This window comes from Aquarana catesbeiana, linkage group LG03 (genome assembly GCF_042186555.1).
Source record: "Aquarana catesbeiana isolate 2022-GZ linkage group LG03, ASM4218655v1, whole genome shotgun sequence".
Taxonomy (NCBI): Eukaryota; Metazoa; Chordata; class Amphibia; order Anura; family Ranidae; genus Aquarana; species Aquarana catesbeiana.
The window spans coordinates 644,836,160-644,850,941 of record NC_133326.1 but is presented as its reverse complement, the minus strand read 5'-3'; the positions used below and the strand labels follow the sequence as shown (position 1 = coordinate 644,850,941).

The 14,782-nt window shown below is 49.7% G+C and overlaps 9 non-coding genes and 6 pseudogenes across 9 annotated transcripts; all 15 read left to right on the top strand.

The window, feature by feature from the left end:
• The first annotated feature begins 915 nt into the window (after positions 1-915).
• Positions 916-980, top strand: LOC141135346 (U4 spliceosomal RNA; annotated as a pseudogene).
• Positions 981-2,113: 1,133 nt separating this feature from the next.
• On the top strand, positions 2,114-2,235 carry LOC141135597 (U4 spliceosomal RNA; annotated as a pseudogene).
• Positions 2,236-3,515: 1,280 nt separating this feature from the next.
• Positions 3,516-3,580, top strand: LOC141135416 (U4 spliceosomal RNA; annotated as a pseudogene).
• A 1,125-nt stretch (positions 3,581-4,705) lies between these two features.
• Positions 4,706-4,827, top strand: LOC141135596 (U4 spliceosomal RNA; annotated as a pseudogene).
• A 1,280-nt stretch (positions 4,828-6,107) lies between these two features.
• LOC141135345 (U4 spliceosomal RNA) lies at positions 6,108-6,172 on the top strand (annotated as a pseudogene).
• A 1,119-nt stretch (positions 6,173-7,291) lies between these two features.
• Positions 7,292-7,413, top strand: LOC141135595 (U4 spliceosomal RNA; annotated as a pseudogene).
• A 638-nt stretch (positions 7,414-8,051) lies between these two features.
• TRNAK-UUU (transfer RNA lysine (anticodon UUU)) lies at positions 8,052-8,124 on the top strand. Its single transcript has one exon. It is a non-coding gene; the product is annotated as a tRNA-Lys (tRNA).
• Positions 8,125-8,690: 566 nt separating this feature from the next.
• Positions 8,691-8,831, top strand: LOC141135249 (U4 spliceosomal RNA). Its single transcript, XR_012243530.1, has one exon. It is a non-coding gene; the product is annotated as a U4 spliceosomal RNA (small nuclear RNA).
• A 641-nt stretch (positions 8,832-9,472) lies between these two features.
• Positions 9,473-9,545, top strand: TRNAK-UUU (transfer RNA lysine (anticodon UUU)). Its single transcript has one exon. It is a non-coding gene; the product is annotated as a tRNA-Lys (tRNA).
• A 566-nt stretch (positions 9,546-10,111) lies between these two features.
• LOC141135088 (U4 spliceosomal RNA) lies at positions 10,112-10,252 on the top strand. Its single transcript, XR_012243386.1, has one exon. It is a non-coding gene; the product is annotated as a U4 spliceosomal RNA (small nuclear RNA).
• Positions 10,253-10,893: 641 nt separating this feature from the next.
• Positions 10,894-10,966, top strand: TRNAK-UUU (transfer RNA lysine (anticodon UUU)). Its single transcript has one exon. It is a non-coding gene; the product is annotated as a tRNA-Lys (tRNA).
• Positions 10,967-11,525: 559 nt separating this feature from the next.
• LOC141135087 (U4 spliceosomal RNA) lies at positions 11,526-11,666 on the top strand. The gene has a single exon (XR_012243385.1). It is a non-coding gene; the product is annotated as a U4 spliceosomal RNA (small nuclear RNA).
• A 1,280-nt stretch (positions 11,667-12,946) lies between these two features.
• On the top strand, positions 12,947-13,087 carry LOC141135086 (U4 spliceosomal RNA). Its single transcript, XR_012243384.1, has one exon. It is a non-coding gene; the product is annotated as a U4 spliceosomal RNA (small nuclear RNA).
• A 641-nt stretch (positions 13,088-13,728) lies between these two features.
• On the top strand, positions 13,729-13,801 carry TRNAK-UUU (transfer RNA lysine (anticodon UUU)). Its single transcript has one exon. It is a non-coding gene; the product is annotated as a tRNA-Lys (tRNA).
• A 559-nt stretch (positions 13,802-14,360) lies between these two features.
• Positions 14,361-14,501, top strand: LOC141135085 (U4 spliceosomal RNA). The gene has a single exon (XR_012243383.1). It is a non-coding gene; the product is annotated as a U4 spliceosomal RNA (small nuclear RNA).
• The last annotated feature ends 281 nt before the right edge of the window (positions 14,502-14,782 follow it).

The window sequence follows — 14,782 nt, the reverse complement described above, 5'->3', positions numbered from 1 at the left end:
TCAAAGAGCATTGAACTGTAGGTAAAACTAAGGCAGAAACTTTAGGCGTTCTCCACCTGTACCGGACTGGACCCTATCTGCATGGTTGCAGGTTAGATTCTCCCTTTTATCTTCAACCTGTCCTAGAAAATTAAACGGGAGAGGACGATTGGCCAGCCTGGGCAAGCCAAATACTTGTGCTTTCAGGCACCCGGTCCCCTTGGCTGAATGGTCTTTTTCCACCATACATGTCAAGATTCAAGCAGCTTGGACCGCTATGGAGGAGGAGCTTTGAGAGCCCGGATAGCTCAGTCGGTAGAGCATCAGACTTTTAATCTGAGGGTCCAGGGTTCAAGTCCCTGTTTGGGCGGTGCCTTTCACTTACCTATGAGGCCTTTGAGCTGCCAATAGGGCAGTCTTTATGCACATCTGCCGGGAATGCTCACTGGCTCAGAGAGATGAAATGCCCTAACTTCCCCCTTTCTAGGCTCCTGGAATCTGCCAGAAATAAAGGTGGCTGAAGGTGATTGCTTGACCAACTGTTTCCCAACAACCCTTGTCTATGGCAGCTTACCTGGGCTCCAGTTCAGGCATGTTATCTAGCGAACTTTCAACAAAGGCCCCAAATCCTTCCACCTTGGTCTTTTCTCAGCAGCATAGCTGTTCAAACACATACGCTCCCAGTGGCCTTTCAGGACTGCTGTGGGAGAAACGCATCTGACATCTAGGGCCCTGTCCCTTTAGATTCTCCTTAGTTCTTTCAAATGCTAACACTATTCAGTGGGTAAACAATGCCCACTTAGGCATCGTCCCTGTCTCATTAACATGCCAAGTCCCAGAATGCTCAGCGGCCCACTGGATGACACTTATGTGTCTCTCCTCAATGTCAATTTCTCCTCCAAGGAAGGGCAGATGTTGGCAGGCACTGATTTGGTTAGCTTTGCGCAGTGGCAGTATCATAGCCAATGAGGTTCAACTGAGGCGTGATTATTGCTAATTGCTTCTCGGCCTTTTGGCGAAGATCAAGTGTAGTATCTATTCTTATCAGTTTCCAGGAGGTGGCGCTTGCTTCTGTCCCTGATCTATGGCGAAATAGAGATGGGATTGCGGTTGCTATGCAAAACCTGCTGGAGTGAAGGTGACCTGGAGCGGTTTGTAGCCGAAAGGGAAGCCTTCTGATGGGGATGGAGAACCACGGGGTCTGAACCAGAGAGTCGGGACCCTGGCCTTCTGGCCTGGATTGGGGCGGATCTAGCTCCAGACAGTTATTTGGGAGAGAACGCTTACTCCTGCCTTGCAAGGGGGGGAGGGAGTGGCAAGTACTTCCCGAATGTAATTAGGAGGAGTGATGGGAGTGACGGCAGAGCCTGATGGTAAAGGGCTCTTTCCGACTTCCTGATCTCCATATCCTTCCTGTCTGTGGTGGGGTCTGTTGTGGTCTGGGCTGGGTGGTCAGGGCTTTTTCGAAAAGCCAGTGGTGAATGTGCCCCTGAAGTGGCAGTTCAGGGGTGCCGTATAGTCACGGTGTGAAAGCACTTGATTTTATGGCACCATGGTCACTTCACCACAACACACGTTTTTCGCACCTGCCTCTTGGGCCGGGCCTTTTGGCCAGGACCAGGGGAAATTTTTATGCCTGGCCGGAGGGCCGGCCATTGTTTAGCACAATGGCCACTTTCACTCTCCCATCTCACTATCTTCCCCACTCTTTCTTTTACCCCTGTTTGTCACCTTTTTGTCTTTTTTTTGGTTGTCTTTGTATACACGTTTTGTCACTGTGTGGCGAGTAGGGTGTAGGTCCTCGGGCCTACTCTGAAAGTCTTGGGAGGGGGTGGACATAGGCCTTTTGGCTTGGTTTGCCCTCTCCTTTGAGGGGTCTCTCTTTGGGAGAGCCCCACTGTACTTGGGTTGGTCTGCTTCGGCAGTCCTTCCAGTTGTGGGGGTCCACCTGGTTTCAGCCGGATGGACCCTTTGTCTGAGTACCTCAGTCCCTGTCTGGAGCCTAACGCCCCGGGGGATCAGGGTAAGGTCCTTCCCTAGTGGAGGACTCTGTACACCCGTTGCACGTTTTTGTGTTTCACTCTCTATGTGTGGGCACTTTTTTTTGGCACCGGGTGGAAGTTTTTGAGGTGTGTTTTGCACGCCACTGGCTTTTCGATAGAGTGATTATTGCTAATTGAAAACTTTTCCCAATACCCCGCCACGATGACTTGAAATACAGTCAGCACTGGCAATTTTTGAGAGTCTCTGAGGAGACTGAGCAATGTGTTTTCAACAGCAGATAAGTGACGGCTTCTTACATGCAGACTGAGATGCGTTAGAGTTGAGAAAGTGAGTCACGGGCCCATTGACACCATAGAGAGCTTTTGTGTCATCACGCAGCCTGGGTAGAACAATCAGTGATTGGCACGCGCCGCTCGTTCTTCACTTGCCTGTAATCCAGAGTGGACTCTACCTCGTTTTTTTGCCTGGGTTTCTTCTGCTGGACCTGGCAACATGAGGCTCAAGGTGAACTGTCTTTATTTGTAACCCAGTCACTGATTAAGAATACTGGAAGCGTGTTGGTCCAGGGTTAAGGAAGCCTTTCGGGCGGTGTCTTTTTGCAAGGCCCTTGTTTCCGGTCAAAGAGCATTGAACTGTAGGTAAAACTAAGGCAGAAACTTTAGGCGTTCTCCACCTGTACCGGACTGGACCCTATCTGCATGGTTGCAGGTTAGATTCTCCCTTTTATCTTCAACCTGTCCTAGAAAATTAAACGGGAGAGGACGATTGGCCAGCCTGGGCAAGCCAAATACTTGTGCTTTCAGGCACCCGGTCCCCTTGGCTGAATGGTCTTTTTCCACCATACATGTCAAGATTCAAGCAGCTTGGACCGCTATGGAGGAGGAGCTTTGAGAGCCCGGATAGCTCAGTCGGTAGAGCATCAGACTTTTAATCTGAGGGTCCAGGGTTCAAGTCCCTGTTTGGGCGGTGCCTTTCACTTACCTATGAGGCCTTTGAGCTGCCAATAGGGCAGTCTTTATGCACATCTGCCGGGAATGCTCACTGGCTCAGAGAGATGAAATGCCCTAACTTCCCCCTTTCTAGGCTCCTGGAATCTGCCAGAAATAAAGGTGGCTGAAGGTGATTGCTTGACCAACTGTTTCCCAACAACCCTTGTCTATGGCAGCTTACCTGGGCTCCAGTTCAGGCATGTTATCTAGCGAACTTTCAACAAAGGCCCCAAATCCTTCCACCTTGGTCTTTTCTCAGCAGCATAGCTGTTCAAACACATACGCTCCCAGTGGCCTTTCAGGACTGCTGTGGGAGAAACGCATCTGACATCTAGGCCCCTGTCCCTTTAGATTCTCCTTAGTTCTTTCAAATGCTAACACTATTCAGTGGGTAAACAATGCCCACTTAGGCATCGTCCCTGTCTCATTAACATGCCAAGTCCCAGAATGCTCAGCGGCCCACTGGATGACACTTATGTGTCTCTCCTCAATGTCAATTTCTCCTCCAAGGAAGGGCAGATGTTGGCAGGCACTGATTCGGTTAGCTTTGCGCAGTGGCAGTATCATAGCCAATGAGGTTCAACTGAGGCGTGATTATTGCTAATTGCTTCTCGGCCCTTTGGCTAAGATCAAATCTAGTATCTGTTCTTATCAGTTTCCAGGAGGTGGCGCTTGCTTCTGTCCCTGATCTATGGCGAGATAGAGATGGGATTGCGGTTGCTATGCAAAACCTGCTGGAGTGAAGGTAACCCGGAGCGGTTTGTAGCCGAAAGGGAAGCCTTCTGATGGGGACGGAGAACCATTCGGTCTTGGCGGAGGGTCGGGATCCTGGCCTTCTGGCCTGGATTGGGGCAGCTCTAGCTCTGGACAGTTATTTGGGAGAGAACGCTGGCTCCCCTTGCTCCCACCGGGGGAGCGGCCAGTATTTCCCAAATGTAATTAGGTAGGAGGGATGGAACGACGGTGAAGCCTGATGGCAAGGGCTCTCTCCAAGCTTCCAGAACTCCATACCTTTCTGCCTGGGGTGGGGGCTGCTGTGGTCTGGGCTGTGGGTCAGGGCTTTTTCGAAAAGCCAGTGATGAATGTGCCCCTGAAGTGGCAGTTCAGGGGTGCCGTATAGTCACGGTGTGAAAGCACTTGATTTTATGGCACCATGGTCACTTCACCACAACACACGTTTTTCGCACCTGCCTCTTGGGCCGGGCCTTTTGGCCAGGACCAGGGGAAATTTTTATGCCTGGCCGGAGGGCCGGCCATTGTATAGCACAATGGCCACTTTCACTCTCCCATCTCACTATCTTCCCCACTCTTTCTTTTACCCCTGTTTGTCACCTTTTTGTCCTTTTTTTGGTTGTTTTGTATACACGTTTGTCACTGTGTGGCGAGTAGGGTGTGGGTCCTCGGGCCTACTCTGAAAGTCTTGGGAGGGGGTGGACATAGGCCTTTTGGCTTGGTTCGCCCTCTCCTTTGAGGGGTCTCTCTTCGGGAGAGCCCCACTGTACTTGGGTTGGTCTGCTTCGGCAGTCCTTCCAGTTGTGGGGGTCCGCCTGGTTTCGGCCAGATGGACCCTTTGTCTGAGTACCTCAGTCCCTGTCCGGAGCCTAACGCCCCGGGGGATCAGGGTAAGGTCCTTCCCTAGTGGAGGACTCTGTACACCCGTTGCACGTTTTTGTGTTTCACTCTCTATGTGTGGGCACTTTTTTTTGGCACCGGGTGGAAGTTTTTGAGGTGTGTTTTGCACGCCACTGGCTTTTCGATAGAGTGATTATTGCTAATTGAAAACTTTTCCCAATACCCCGCCACGATGACTTGAAATACAGTCAGCACTGGCAATTTTTGAGAGTCTCTGAGGAGACTGAGCAATGTGTTTTCAACAGCAGATAAGTGACGGCTTCTTACATGCAGACTGAGATGCGTTAGAGTTGAGAAAGTGAGTCACGGGCCCATTGACACCATAGAGAGCTTTTGTGTCATCACGCAGCCTGGGTAGAACAATCAGTGATTGGCACGCGCCGCTCGTTCTTCATTTGCCTGTAATCCAGAGTGGACTCTACCTCGTTTTTTTGCCTGGGTTTCTTCTGCTGGACCTGGCAACATGAGGCTCAAGGTGAACTGTCTTTATTTGTAACCCAGTCACTGATTAAGAATACTGGAAGCGTGTTGGTCCAGGGTTAAGGAAGCCTTTCGGGCGGTGTCTTTTTGCAAGGCCCTTGTTTCCGGTCAAAGAGCATTGAACTGTAGGTAAAACTAAGGCAGAAACTTTAGGCGTTCTCCACCTGTACCGGACTGGACCCTATCTGCATGGTTGCAGGTTAGATTCTCCCTTTTATCTTCAACCTGTCCTAGAAAATTAAACGGGAGAGGACGATTGGCCAGCCTGGGCAAGCCAAATACTTGTGCTTTCAGGCACCCGGTCCCCTTGGCTGAATGGTCTTTTTCCACCATACATGTCAAGATTCAAGCAGCTTGGACCACTATGGAGGAGGAGCTTTGAGAGCCCGGATAGCTCAGTCGGTAGAGCATCGGACTTTTAATCTGAGGGTCCAGGGTTCAAGTCCCTGTTCGGGCGGTGCCTTTCACTTACCTATGAGGCCTTTGAGCTGCCAATAGGGCAGTCTTTATGCACATCTGCCGGGAATGCTCACTGGCTCAGAGAGATGAAATGTCCTAACTTCCCCCTTTCTAGGCTCCTGGAATCTGCCAGAAATAAAGGTGGCTGAAGGTGATTGCTTGACCAACTGTTTCCCAACAACCCTTGTCTATGGCAGCTTACCTGGGCTCCAGTTCAGGCATGTTATCTAGCGAACTTTCAACTAAGGCCCCAAATCCTTCCACCTTGGTCTTTTCTCAGCAGCATAGCTGTTCAAACACATACGCTCCCAGTGGCCTTTCAGGACTGCTGTGGGAGAAACGCATCTGACATCTAGGGCCCTGTCCCTTTAGATTCTCCTTAGTTCTTTCAAATGCTAACACTATTCAGTGGGTAAACAATGCCCACTTAGGCATCGTCCCTGTCTCATTAACATGCCAAGTCCCAGAATGCTCAGCGGCCCACTGGATGACACTTATGTGTCTCTCCTCAATGTCAATTTCTCCTCCAAGGAAGGGCAGATGTTGGCAGGCACTGATTTGGTTAGCTTTGCGCAGTGGCAGTATCATAGCCAATGAGGTTCAACTGAGGCGTGATTATTGCTAATTGCTTCTCGGCCTTTTGGCGAAGATCAAGTGTAGCATCTATTCTTATCAGTTTCCAGGAGGTGGCGCTTGCTTCTGTCCCTGATCTATGGCGAAATAGAGATGGGATTGCGGTTGCTATGCAAAACCTGCTGGAGTGAAGGTGACCTGGAGCGGTTTGTAGCCGAAAGGGAAGCCTTCTGATGGGGATGGAGAACCACGGGGTCGGGACCCTGGCCTTCTGGCCTGGATTGGGGCGGATCTAGCTCCAGACAGTTATTTGGGAGAGAACGCTTACTCCTGCCTTGCAAGGGGGGGAGGGAGTGGCAAGTACTTCCCGAATGTAATTAGGAGGAGTGATGGGAGTGACGGCAGAGCCTGATGGTAAAGGGCTCTTTCCGGCTTCCTGATCTCCATATCCTTCCTGTCTGTGGTGGGGTCTGTTGTGGTCTGGGCTGGGTGGTCAGGGCTTTTTCGAAAAGCCAGTGGTGAATGTGCCCCTGAAGTGGCAGTTCAGGGGTGCCGTATAGTCACGGTGTGAAAGCACTTGATTTTATGGCACCATGGTCACTTCACCACAACACACGTTTTTCGCACCTGCCTCTTGGGCCGGGCCTTTTGGCCAGGACCAGGGGAAATTTTTATGCCTGGCCGGAGGGCCGGCCATTGTTTAGCACAATGGCCACTTTCACTCTCCCATCTCACTATCTTCCCCACTCTTTCTTTTACCCCTGTTTGTCACCTTTTTGTCTTTTTTTTGGTTGTCTTTGTATACACGTTTTGTCACTGTGTGGCGAGTAGGGTGTGGGTCCTCGGGCCTACTCTGAAAGTCTTGGGAGGGGGTGGACATAGGCCTTTTGGCTTGGTTTGCCCTCTCCTTTGAGGGGTCTCTCTTTGGGAGAGCCCCACTGTACTTGGGTTGGTCTGCTTTGGCAGTCCTTCCAGTTGTGGGGGTCCGCCTGGTTTCAGCCGGATGGACCCTTTGTCTGAGTACCTCAGTCCCTGTCTGGAGCCTAACGCCCCGGGGGATCAGGGTAAGGTCCTTCCCTAGTGGAGGACTCTGTACACCCGTTGCACGTTTTTGTGTTTCACTCTCTATGTGTGGGCACTTTTTTTTGGCACCGGGTGGAAGTTTTTGAGGTGTGTTTTGCACGCCACTGGCTTTTCGATAGAGTGATTATTGCTAATTGAAAACTTTTCCCAATACCCCGCCACGATGACTTGAAATACAGTCAGCACTGGCAATTTTTGAGAGTCTCTGAGGAGACTGAGCAATGTGTTTTCAACAGCAGATAAGTGACGGCTTCTTACATGCAGACTGAGATGCGTTAGAGTTGAGAAAGTGAGTCACGGGCCCATTGACACCATAGAGAGCTTTTGTGTCATCACGCAGCCTGGGTAGAACAATCAGTGATTGGCACGCGCCGCTCGTTCTTCATTTGCCTGTAATCCAGAGTGGACTCTACCTCGTTTTTTTGCCTGGGTTTCTTCTGCTGGACCTGGCAACATGAGGCTCAAGGTGAACTGTCTTTATTTGTAACCCAGTCACTGATTAAGAATACTGGAAGCGTGTTGGTCCAGGGTTAAGGAAGCCTTTCGGGCGGTGTCTTTTTGCAAGGCCCTTGTTTCCGGTCAAAGAGCATTGAACTGTAGGTAAAACTAAGGCAGAAACTTTAGGCGTTCTCCACCTGTACCGGACTGGACCCTATCTGCATGGTTGCAGGTTAGATTCTCCCTTTTATCTTCAACCTGTCCTAGAAAATTAAACGGGAGAGGACGATTGGCCAGCCTGGGCAAGCCAAATACTTGTGCTTTCAGGCACCCGGTCCCCTTGGCTGAATGGTCTTTTTCCACCATACATGTCAAGATTCAAGCAGCTTGGACCGCTATGGAGAGGCTTTGAGAGCCCGGATAGCTCAGTCGGTAGAGCATCAGACTTTTAATCTGAGGGTCCAGGGTTCAAGTCCCTGTTCGGGCGGTGCCTTTCACTTACCTATGAGGCCTTTGAGCTGCCAATAGGGCAGTCTTTATGCACATCTGCCGGGAATGCTCACTGGCTCAGAGAGATGAAATGTCCTAACTTCCCCCTTTCTAGGCTCCTGGAATCTGCCAGAAATAAAGGTGGCTGAAGGTGATTGCTTGACCAACTGTTTCCCAACAACCCTTGTCTATGGCAGCTTACCTGGGCTCCAGTTCAGGCATGTTATCTAGCGAACTTTCAACAAAGGCCCCAAATCCTTCCACCTTGGTCTTTTCTCAGCAGCATAGCTGTTCAAACACATACGCTCCCAGTGGCCTTTCAGGACTGCTGTGGGAGAAACGCATCTGACATCTAGGGCCCTGTCCCTTTAGATTCTCCTTAGTTCTTTCAAATGCTAACACTATTCAGTGGGTAAACAATGCCCACTTAGGCATCGTCCCTGTCTCATTAACATGCCAAGTCCCAGAATGCTCAGCGGCCCACTGGATGACACTTATGTGTCTCTCCTCAATGTCAATTTCTCCTCCAAGGAAGGGCAGATGTTGGCAAGCACTGATTTGGTTAGCTTTGCGCAGTGGCAGTATCATAGCCAATGAGGTTCAACTGAGGTGTGATTATTGCTAATTGAAAACTTTTCCCAATACCCCGCCACGATGACTTGAAATACAGTCAGCACTGGCAATTTTTGAGAGTCTCTGAGGAGACTGAGCAATGTGTTTTCAACAGCAGATAAGTGACGGCTTCTTACATGCAGACTGAGATGCGTTAGAGTTGAGAAAGTGAGTCACGGGCCCATTGACACCATAGAGAGCTTTTGTGTCATCACGCAGCCTGGGTAGAACAATCAGTGATTGGCACGCGCCGCTCGTTCTTCACTTGCCTGTAATCCAGAGTGGACTCTACCTCGTTTTTTTGCCTGGGTTTCTTCTGCTGGACCTGGCAACATGAGGCTCAAGGTGAACTGTCTTTATTTGTAACCCAGTCACTGATTAAGAATACTGGAAGCGTGTTGGTCCAGGGTTAAGGAAGCCTTTCGGGCGGTGTCTTTTTGCAAGGCCCTTGTTTCCGGTCAAAGAGCATTGAACTGTAGGTAAAACTAAGGCAGAAACTTTAGGCGTTCTCCACCTGTACCGGACTGGACCCTATCTGCATGGTTGCAGGTTAGATTCTCCCTTTTATCTTCAACCTGTCCTAGAAAATTAAACGGGAGAGGACGATTGGCCAGCCTGGGCAAGCCAAATACTTGTGCTTTCAGGCACCCGGTCCCCTTGGCTGAATGGTCTTTTTCCACCATACATGTCAAGATTCAAGCAGCTTGGACCGCTATGGAGGAGGAGCTTTGAGAGCCCGGATAGCTCAGTCGGTAGAGCATCAGACTTTTAATCTGAGGGTCCAGGGTTCAAGTCCCTGTTCGGGCGGTGCCTTTCACTTACCTATGAGGCCTTTGAGCTGCCAATAGGGCAGTCTTTATGCACATCTGCCGGGAATGCTCACTGGCTCAGAGAGATGAAATGCCCTAACTTCCCCCTTTCTAGGCTCCTGGAATCTGCCAGAAATAAAGGTGGCTGAAGGTGATTGCTTGACCAACTGTTTCCCAACAACCCTTGTCTATGGCAGCTTACCTGGGCTCCAGTTCAGGCATGTTATCTAGCGAACTTTCAACAAAGGCCCCAAATCCTTCCACCTTGGTCTTTTCTCAGCAGCATAGCTGTTCAAACACATACGCTCCCAGTGGCCTTTCAGGACTGCTGTGGGAGAAACGCATCTGACATCTAGGGCCCTGTCCCTTTAGATTCTCCTTAGTTCTTTCAAATGCTAACACTATTCAGTGGGTAAACAATGCCCACTTAGGCATCGTCCCTGTCTCATTAACATGCCAAGTCCCAGAATGCTCAGCGGCCCACTGGATGACACTTATGTGTCTCTCCTCAATGTCAATTTCTCCTCCAAGGAAGGGCAGATGTTGGCAGGCACTGATTTGGTTAGCTTTGCGCAGTGGCAGTATCATAGCCAATGAGGTTCAACTGAGGCGTGATTATTGCTAATTGAAAACTTTTCCCAATACCCCGCCACGATGACTTGAAATACAGTCAGCACTGGCAATTTTTGAGAGTCTCTGAGGAGACTGAGCAATGTGTTTTCAACAGCAGATAAGTGACGGCTTCTTACATGCAGACTGAGATGCGTTAGAGTTGAGAAAGTGAGTCACGGGCCCATTGACACCATAGAGAGCTTTTGTGTCATCACGCAGCCTGGGTAGAACAATCAGTGATTGGCACGCGCCGCTCGTTCTTCATTTGCCTGTAATCCAGAGTGGACTCTACCTCGTTTTTTTGCCTGGGTTTCTTCTGCTGGACCTGGCAACATGAGGCTCAAGGTGAACTGTCTTTATTTGTAACCCAGTCACTGATTAAGAATACTGGAAGCGTGTTGGTCCAGGGTTAAGGAAGCCTTTCGGGCGGTGTCTTTTTGCAAGGCCCTTGTTTCCGGTCAAAGAGCATTGAACTGTAGGTAAAACTAAGGCAGAAACTTTAGGCGTTCTCCACCTGTACCGGACTGGACCCTATCTGCATGGTTGCAGGTTAGATTCTCCCTTTTATCTTCAACCTGTCCTAGAAAATTAAACGGGAGAGGACGATTGGCCAGCCTGGGCAAGCCAAATACTTGTGCTTTCAGGCACCCGGTCCCCTTGGCTGAATGGTCTTTTTCCACCATACATGTCAAGATTCAAGCAGCTTGGACCGCTATGGAGGAGGAGCTTTGAGAGCCCGGATAGCTCAGTCGGTAGAGCATCAGACTTTTAATCTGAGGGTCCAGGGTTCAAGTCCCTGTTCGGGCAGTGCCTTTCACTTACCTATGAGGCCTTTGAGCTGCCAATAGGGCAGTCTTTATGCACATCTGCCGGGAATGCTCACTGGCTCAGAGAGATGAAATGTCCTAACTTCCCCCTTTCCTGGAATCTGCCAGAAATAAAGGTGGCTGAAGGTGATTGCTTGACCAACTGTTTCCCAACAACCCTTGTCTATGGCAGCTTACCTGGGCTCCAGTTCAGGCATGTTATCTAGCGAACTTTCAACAAAGGCCCCAAATCCTTCCACCTTGGTCTTTTCTCAGCAGCATAGCTGTTCAAACACATACGCTCCCAGTGGCCTTTCAGGACTGCTGTGGGAGAAACGCATCTGACATCTAGGGCCCTGTCCCTTTAGATTCTCCTTAGTTCTTTCAAATGCTAACACTATTCAGTGGGTAAACAATGCCCACTTAGGCATCGTCCCTGTCTCATTAACATGCCAAGTCCCAGAATGCTCAGCGGCCCACTGGATGACACTTATGTGTCTCTCCTCAATGTCAATTTCTCCTCCAAGGAAGGGCAGATGTTGGCAGGCACTGATTTGGTTAGCTTTGCGCAGTGGCAGTATCATAGCCAATGAGGTTCAACTGAGGCGTGATTATTGCTAATTGAAAACTTTTCCCAATACCCCGCCACGATGACTTGAAATACAGTCAGCACTGGCAATTTTTGAGAGTCTCTGAGGAGACTGAGCAATGTGTTTTCAACAGCAGATAAGTGACGGCTTCTTACATGCAGACTGAGATGCGTTAGAGTTGAGAAAGTGAGTCACGGGCCCATTGACACCATAGAGAGCTTTTGTGTCATCACGCAGCCTGGGTAGAACAATCAGTGATTGGCACGCGCCGCTCGTTCTTCACTTGCCTGTAATCCAGAGTGGACTCTACCTCGTTTTTTTGCCTGGGTTTCTTCTGCTGGACCTGGCAACATGAGGCTCAAGGTGAACTGTCTTTATTTGTAACCCAGTCACTGATTAAGAATACTGGAAGCGTGTTGGTCCAGGGTTAAGGAAGCCTTTCGGGCGGTGTCTTTTTGCAAGGCCCTTGTTTCCGGTCAAAGAGCATTGAACTGTAGGTAAAACTAAGGCAGAAACTTTAGGCGTTCTCCACCTGTACCGGACTGGACCCTATCTGCATGGTTGCAGGTTAGATTCTCCCTTTTATCTTCAACCTGTCCTAGAAAATTAAACGGGAGAGGACGATTGGCCAGCCTGGGCAAGCCAAATACTTGTGCTTTCAGGCACCCGGTCCCCTTGGCTGAATGGTCTTTTTCCACCATACATGTCAAGATTCAAGCAGCTTGGACCGCTATGGAGGAGGAGCTTTGAGAGCCCGGATAGCTCAGTCGGTAGAGCATCAGACTTTTAATCTGAGGGTCCAGGGTTCAAGTCCCTGTTTGGGCGGTGCCTTTCACTTACCTATGAGGCCTTTGAGCTGCCAATAGGGCAGTCTTTATGCACATCTGCCGGGAATGCTCACTGGCTCAGAGAGATGAAATGCCCTAACTTCCCCCTTTCTAGGCTCCTGGAATCTGCCAGAAATAAAGGTGGCTGAAGGTGATTGCTTGACCAACTGTTTCCCAACAACCCTTGTCTATGGCAGCTTACCTGGGCTCCAGTTCAGGCATGTTATCTAGCGAACTTTCAACAAAGGCCCCAAATCCTTCCACCTTGGTCTTTTCTCAGCAGCATAGCTGTTCAAACACATACGCTCCCAGTGGCCTTTCAGGACTGCTGTGGGAGAAACGCATCTGACATCTAGGGCCCTGTCCCTTTAGATTCTCCTTAGTTCTTTCAAATGCTAACACTATTCAGTGGGTAAACAATGCCCACTTAGGCATCGTCCCTGTCTCATTAACATGCCAAGTCCCAGAATGCTCAGCGGCCCACTGGATGACACTTATGTGTCTCTCCTCAATGTCAATTTCTCCTCCAAGGAAGGGCAGATGTTGGCAGGCACTGATTTGGTTAGCTTTGCGCAGTGGCAGTATCATAGCCAATGAGGTTCAACTGAGGCGTGATTATTGCTAATTGAAAACTTTTCCCAATACCCCGCCACGATGACTTGAAATACAGTCAGCACTGGCAATTTTTGAGAGTCTCTGAGGAGACTGAGCAATGTGTTTTCAACAGCAGATAAGTGACGGCTTCTTACATGCAGACTGAGATGCGTTAGAGTTGAGAAAGTGAGTCACGGGCCCATTGACACCATAGAGAGCTTTTGTGTCATCACGCAGCCTGGGTAGAACAATCAGTGATTGGCACGCGCCGCTCGTTCTTCACTTGCCTGTAATCCAGAGTGGACTCTACCTCGTTTTTTTGCCTGGGTTTCTTCTGCTGGACCTGGCAACATGAGGCTCAAGGTGAACTGTCTTTATTTGTAACCCAGTCACTGATTAAGAATACTGGAAGCGTGTTGGTCCAGGGTTAAGGAAGCCTTTCGGGCGGTGTCTTTTTGCAAGGCCCTTGTTTCCGGTCAAAGAGCATTGAACTGTAGGTAAAACTAAGGCAGAAACTTTAGGCGTTCTCCACCTGTACCGGACTGGACCCTATCTGCATGGTTGCAGGTTAGATTCTCCCTTTTATCTTCAACCTGTCCTAGAAAATTAAACGGGAGAGGACGATTGGCCAGCCTGGGCAAGCCAAATACTTGTGCTTTCAGGCACCCGGTCCCCTTGGCTGAATGGCCTTTTTCCACCATACATGTCAAGATTCAAGCAGCTTGGACCGCTATGGAGGAGGAGCTTTGAGAGCCCGGATAGCTCAGTCGGTAGAGCATCAGACTTTTAATCTGAGGGTCCAGGGTTCAAGTCCCTGTTCGGGCGGTGCCTTTCACTTACCTATGAGGCCTTTGAGCTGCCAATAGGGCAGTCTTTATGCACATCTGCCGGGAATGCTCACTGGCTCAGAGAGATGAAATGTCCTAACTTCCCCCTTTCCTGGAATCTGCCAGAAATAAAGGTGGCTGAAGGTGATTGCTTGACCAACTGTTTCCCAACAACCCTTGTCTATGGCAGCTTACCTGGGCTCCAGTTCAGGCATGTTATCTAGCGAACTTTCAACAAAGGCCCCAAATCCTTCCACCTTGGTCTTTTCTCAGCAGCATAGCTGTTCAAACACATACGCTCCCAGTGGCCTTTCAGGACTGCTGTGGGAGAAACGCATCTGACATCTAGGGCCCTGTCCCTTTAGATTCTCCTTAGTTCTTTCAAATGCTAACACTATTCAGTGGGTAAACAATGCCCACTTAGGCATCGTCCCTGTCTCATTAACATGCCAAGTCCCAGAATGCTCAGCGGCCCACTGGATGACACTTATGTGTCTCTCCTCAATGTCAATTTCTCCTCCAAGGAAGGGCAGATGTTGGCAGGCACTGATTTGGTTAGCTTTGCGCAGTGGCAGTATCATAGCCAATGAGGTTCAACTGAGGCGTGATTATTGCTAATTGAAAACTTTTCCCAATACCCCGCCACGATGACTTGAAATACAGTCAGCACTGGCAATTTTTGAGAGTCTCTGAGGAGACTGAGCAATGTGTTTTCAACAGCAGATAAGTGACGGCTTCTTACATGCAGACTGAGATGCGTTAGAGTTGAGAAAGTGAGTCACGGGCCCATTGACACCATAGAGAGCTTTTGTGTCATCACGCAGCCTGGGTAGAACAATCAGTGATTGGCACGCGCCGCTCGTTCTTCACTTGCCTGTAATCCAGAGTGGACTCTACCTCGTTTTTTTGCCTGGGTTTCTTCTGCTGGACCTGGCAACATGAGGCTCAAGGTGAACTGTCTTTATTTGTAACCCAGTCA